Consider the following 5,778-nt stretch of genomic DNA (forward strand, 5'->3'; position numbering starts at 1 on the left):
AGCATTTGCTTGTCTGTAAAGGATTTTATTTCTCCTTCACTTATGAAGCTTCGTTTGGCTGGATATGAAATTCTGGGTTGAAAATTCTCTCTTTAAGAATGTTGAATATTGGCCCCTGCTCTCTTCTGACTTGTAGAGTTTCTGCCAAGAGCTCCGCTGTTAGTCTGATGGGCTTCCCTTTGTGGGTAACCCGACCTTTGTCTCTGGCTGCCCTTAACATTTTTTCCTTCATTTCAACCTTGGTGAATCTGACAATTAGTGTCTTGGGGTTGCTCTTCTCAAGGAGCATCTTTGTGGTGTTCTCTGTATTTCCTGAACCTGACTGTTGGCCTGTCTTGCTAGGTTGGAGAAGTTCTCCTGGATAATATCCTGCAGAGTGTTTTCCAACTTGGTTCCATTCTCCCCATCACTTTCAGGTGACACCAATAAAACGTAGATTTAGTCTTTTCACATAGTCCCATATTTCTTGGAGGATTTGTTTGTTTCTTTTTACTCTTTTTTCTCTAATCTTGGCTTCTCGCTTTATTTCATTAATTTGATCTTCAATCACTGAAGCCCTTTCTTCCACTTGATCGAATCAGCTATTGAAGCTTGTGTATGGGTCACGAAGTTCTTGTGCCATATTTTTCAGCTCCATCGGGTCATTTAAGGTCTTCCAGTTAGCCATCCATCTAACCTTTTTTCAAGGTTTTTAGCTTCCTTGCGATGGGTTAGAACATGCTCCTTTAGCTCAGAGAAGTTTTTTATTATGACCTTCTGAAGCCTACTTCTGTCAACTCATCAAAGTCATTCTCCATCCAGCTTTATTCCATTACTGGTGAGGAGCTGTGATCCTTTTTAGGAGAAGAGAAGCTCTGGTTTTTAGAATTTTCAGCTTTTCTGCTCTGGTTTCTCCCCATCTTTGTGGTTTTATCTACCTTTGGTGTTTGATGTTGGTGACCTACAGATGGGGTTTTGGTATAGATGTCCTTTTTATTGATGTTGATGCTATTCTTTTCTGTTTGCTAGGTTTCCTTCTAATAGTCATATCCCTCAGCTGCAGGTCTATTGGAGTTTGCTGGAGGTCCACTCCAGACCCTATTTGCCTGGGTATCACCAGCAGAGGCTGCAAAACAGCAAATATTGCACAACAGCAAATACTGCAGAATAGCAAATATTGCTGCCTGATCCTTCCTCTGGAAGCTTTGTCCCAGAGGGGCATCCACCTATATGAGGTGTCAGTTGGCCCCCACTGGGAGGTGTCTCCCAGTTAGGCTACATGGGAGTCAGGGACCCACTTGAGGAGGCAGTCTATCGGTTCTCAGAGCTCAAACACCATGCTGGGAGAACCACTGTTCTCTTCAGAGCTGTCAGACAGGGACATTTAAGTATTCAGAAGTTGTCTGCTGCCTTTTGTTCAGCTATGCCCTGCCCACAGAGGTGGAGTCTATAGAGGCAGTAGGCCTTGCTGAGCTGTGGTGGGTTCTGCCCAGTTTGAGCTTCCTAGTTGCTTTGTTTATCTATTCAAGCCTCAGCAATGGCAGACAACCCTCCCCTAGCCAGGCTGCTGCCTTGCAGTTTGATCTCAGGCTGCTGCCCTAGCAGTGAGGAAGGCTCCATTGGCATGGGACCCACTGAGCCAGGCACAAGAGAGAATCTCCTTGTCTGCTTGTTAGTAAGACCTTGGGAAAAGCACAGTATTTGGGCAGGAGTGTCCCATTTTTCCAGGTACAGTCTGTCACAGCTTCCCTTGGCTAGGAAATGGAAATCCCCAACCCCTCGCACTTCCCGGGTAAGGTGATACCCCGCCCTGCTTCTGCTCGCCCTCCGTTGGCTGCACCCACTGTCCAACCAGTTCCAGTGAGATGAACCAGGTACCCCATTTGGAAATGCAGAAATCACCTGAGTCAATCACGCAGGGAGCTGCAGACTGGAGTTGTTCCTATTCAGCCATCTTGGAACAGAGCTCAAGAGTGTAAAGGATTTTAAAAACATTCTTTGAAAGATAGAAATGACCCAGAAGGGGTTTTTAAAGCAAAATATGTATTAAAATTATAGTAGATATGAAACTCATATATAATGAAAGATTAACTAACATCTGGATTTTAAATTTTTATTGTTCTTTAAAAAATATATCAGAGAAATGGAAGGAAGGAAGGAAGGAAGGAAGGAAGGAAGGAAGGAAGGAAGGCAAGGTAGATATTGTCTTCTATAGGACAAAAATACCTTCATGTTCTCTTCTTTTCCTCCATCTCCAGGATTCAGCCTCCAGGTCTTTCCATTCAGTAGCATGGAAGGACTGGGAAGTTAAGGCTATGACTTTCAACTGATACTGTAGGTTACAAAGATTTTGTAGATACTAGAGGAAACATGGGCCTTGCCAAATGCTGAGGAAAGGGTTAATATGGTTTGGCTTCTGTCCTCACCCAAAATCTCATCTTGAATTATAGTTCCTGTAATCCCTGTAATCCCCACATGTCAAGGGAGAGACCGGGAGGGGGTAATTGAATCATGGGGGCAATTTCCCTCATATTGTTCTCATGAGATCTGATGGTTTTATAAATATTTGGTAGTTCCTCCTTCATTCATTCTCCTTCCTGCTGCCTGGTAGAGAAGGTGCCTGCTTCTCCTTTGCCTTCTGCCATGATTATAAGTTTCCTGAGGCTTCCCAGCCATGCTGAACTGTGAGTCAATTAAACCTCTTTCCATTACAAATTACCCAGTCTCGGGCAGTTCTTTATAGCATTGTGAAAATGGACTAATACCAAGGTTGTAGTCTGGAAAAGAAAGGAAGGCTCAAAGTTGGGAGAAGAAGTTAAAAGAACACGGGAGAAAGGAGAACACAGTAGCAGAAGGAAGGGAGGAGTGTTCTGTATCCCACTCGCTTCACCTGGTTAAGGCCTGGGTGAGAAGACTGCCCATAGGGATGAGTTCCAGTAGAGACATGAGGTCTCCTTGTTCCCCCTTACAGTATGGCTACTTCCTTGGGATACTCAGAGCAAAGAGCACATGGGGTGTCTGTTGCTGTTGCACGGTTGTGTGCTCACACCACAGAGAGAGGAGAATAAAACAAAGTCCCTCACCCCAGTCAGTGACAGACACCTGAGTCACCTTCAATGTGGATGAAAAACTGGACAGCCCCTCTTGGAGATGACTGTCAGATAGAGAGTTAGGTTGAATTACCTAAACAGCCTCCATCTTTCTCCGTGGGCGGAATCCCAGTTGAGACTTTCTCTTCTTTTATTTGGGAATTAGTTTGCTTACAGTTATAAAATGTATAGTCCATACCATCTTTCCTTTTACTTTTTGTTTGGTGTGTTTTAAATGATGCCTTATCTATAATACATCTAAAATACATTTGACTTGCTTTCCAAAGTAATTAATTAGTACTTCCACCAGCTATATGAGAGCTCCTGTTCCACAGTCTCAACACTTGATATTGTCAGACATTTAAATTTTCCCAAGCTGATACATACGAAATAATATCTTACAGTTTTAATGAAGTTGAATAGTTAAGAAATCTATTTATTGATCATTCAATTTTCCTCTTCTGTGAATTGCATCTTCATGGTCTTGCCATATATTTGCGAGGAGTCTTGCTTTTTCTCTTGATTCATAGGAGTTCTTTAGTATTATTTGGATACTAGTCCTTTAGTGGTTATATGCACTATAAATCCTTGTTTCAACATGTGACTTTTCTCTTTCACCTTATTTATTACTTTTTAAAATTTTTTAAAGAAGTTGTAAAAATTTTAAGGGAGAGTGTTTGTTTTTTTGTTTTGTAAAATAGGTAAGACATTGATATGATTTGGTTGTGTCCCCAGCCAAATCTCATCTTGAATTCCCACCTGTTGTGGGAGGGACTCGGTGGGAGGTAATTGAATCATGGGGGCAGGTATTTCCCATGGTATTCTTGTGATAGTGAGTAAGTCTCACGAGATCTGATGGCTTTATAAGGCAGAGTTTTCCTGAATATGCTCTCCCTCTCTTTGCCTGCTGCCATCCATGTAGACATGACTTGCTCCTCCTTGTCTTCCACCATAATTGTGAGGCCTCCCCAGTCACATGGAACTGTAAGTCCATTAAACCTTTTTACCTGTATAAATTACCCAGTCTCAGGTATGCCTTTATCAGCAATATGAAAGTGGACTAATACAGACATTCATGAGATTCAAAATCCAAAGGTACGAAAGTACCCAGTGAAAAATCTCCCTCAGGCTGGTCATGATGGCTCATACCTGTAATCCCAGCACTTTGGGAGGCGGAGGCAAGTGGATCCATTGAGGTCAGGAGTTCGAGACCAGCCTGGCCAACATGGTGTAATCCTATCTCTAATAAAAATATAAATATTAACCAGGTGTGGCAGGTGCTTGTAATCCCAGCTACTCAGGAGGCTGAGGCACAAGAATCACTTGAATCTGGGAGGAGGAGGTTGCAGTGAGCTGAGATTGTGCCACCACACTCCAGCCTCGGCAACAGAGTAAGACTCTGTCTCAAAAACAAGCAAACAAAAACCTCCCTCCTATTCCATGTAGCCTTTTAGTTTCCTTTCTTGCAAGGAAAACAATGCAAAAAAAAATGCTATGATGCTACAATAAATAACCTTGTACAAATAATAATTCCTCACTTTTATCTGACAAATTCCTAGCAATGGAATTGCTGGGTCAAGGATATGTGCACTTGCAATGTTGATAGTTATTGCCAAATTGCCCTCTATAGAAATTGAGCCATTTACCTCCCACCAATAGAGCCCCACTTCCCTGCACCTTCACTGGCACAGTGTGTTACAAAACCGATCTTTGCAAAGCTAATAGGTTAAAAAGAGGGATATCTCAATATAGCTTTTAAAATAAAATGTATTTTATTTTATTTATTTTTCAAATAAGTGATATATGCACATAGTATAAAATTTAAAGGAAACAAAAAGGTAAGCAGTAACAATTAAGTCTCCCTTACACCTTTTTTCCATAGCACCCAGTTCTGTCTAGAGGGAACACAGTTACTAGCTTCTAGTATATCCTTCTAGAGATATTCTATGCACATCCGAACACATATTTAAATATGGGAGGATTTCTCTTATTTGGATAGACTTGCGTTTTCTTTTGCATTGCAGTCTACAGTTATCAAAAGGCTCTTGCCATCGTTGTAGTTAGAAATATCTTCCTGTTGGAATTTTTTTTTATTTTTGAGACAGGGTCTTACTGCGTTGCCCAGGCTGGAGTGCCGTGGCACCATCAATGCAGCCTTGACCTCCCAGGCTCAAGCCATCCCCAATCCTCCTGCCTCAGCCTTCCCAGTAGCTGGGACTACAGGCATGCACCACCACACCTGGCTAATTTTAAAAATCTTTGTAGACATAAGGTCTCACTCTGTTGCCCAGGCTGGTCTCAAACTCCTGGGCTGGACTCAAGTGATGCTCCTGCCTCAGCCTCCCAAAGTGCTGAGATTACAGCTGTGAGCCATGGTGTCTGGCCTCTGCTGGAATTTTGAAAGCATTGCTCCATTGTCTTTAAGCTTCGTGTTGGTGCTAAGAAATCTGAAACCATTCTGATTATTGATCCTCTGTAGATAACCTGTTCTCTTTTCTTCCCTCTAGAAGTTTTTCCTTTGTGTTTCTGAAATTTCCCCACGGTATACTTTGGGGTTGGTCTGCATTGTTTTTTTCCGTTGTGCTGAGCACTAGGTACAAACTTTTAATCTGAAAACTTGTATTCTTTAGTTTGGAGATGTTTTCTTGAATTATTTATTTAATTTTTGTTTTTCTCTCTGTTTTCTTTTTTTTTTTTTTTTTTTTTTTTT

The 5,778-nt window shown here is 41.8% G+C and overlaps 1 pseudogene; it reads right to left on the reverse strand.

The window, feature by feature from the left end:
• The window catches only part of LOC105518041, an 11,425-nt pseudogene extending 9,154 nt beyond the window's left edge, over positions 1 to 2,271 (reverse strand).
• Between the last annotated feature and the right edge of the window lie 3,507 nt (positions 2,272 to 5,778).

The sequence above is a fragment of the Colobus angolensis genome, unplaced genomic scaffold (assembly GCF_000951035.1).
Source record: "Colobus angolensis palliatus isolate OR3802 unplaced genomic scaffold, Cang.pa_1.0 Scaffold31, whole genome shotgun sequence".
Lineage (NCBI taxonomy): Eukaryota > Metazoa > Chordata > Mammalia > Primates > Cercopithecidae > Colobus > Colobus angolensis.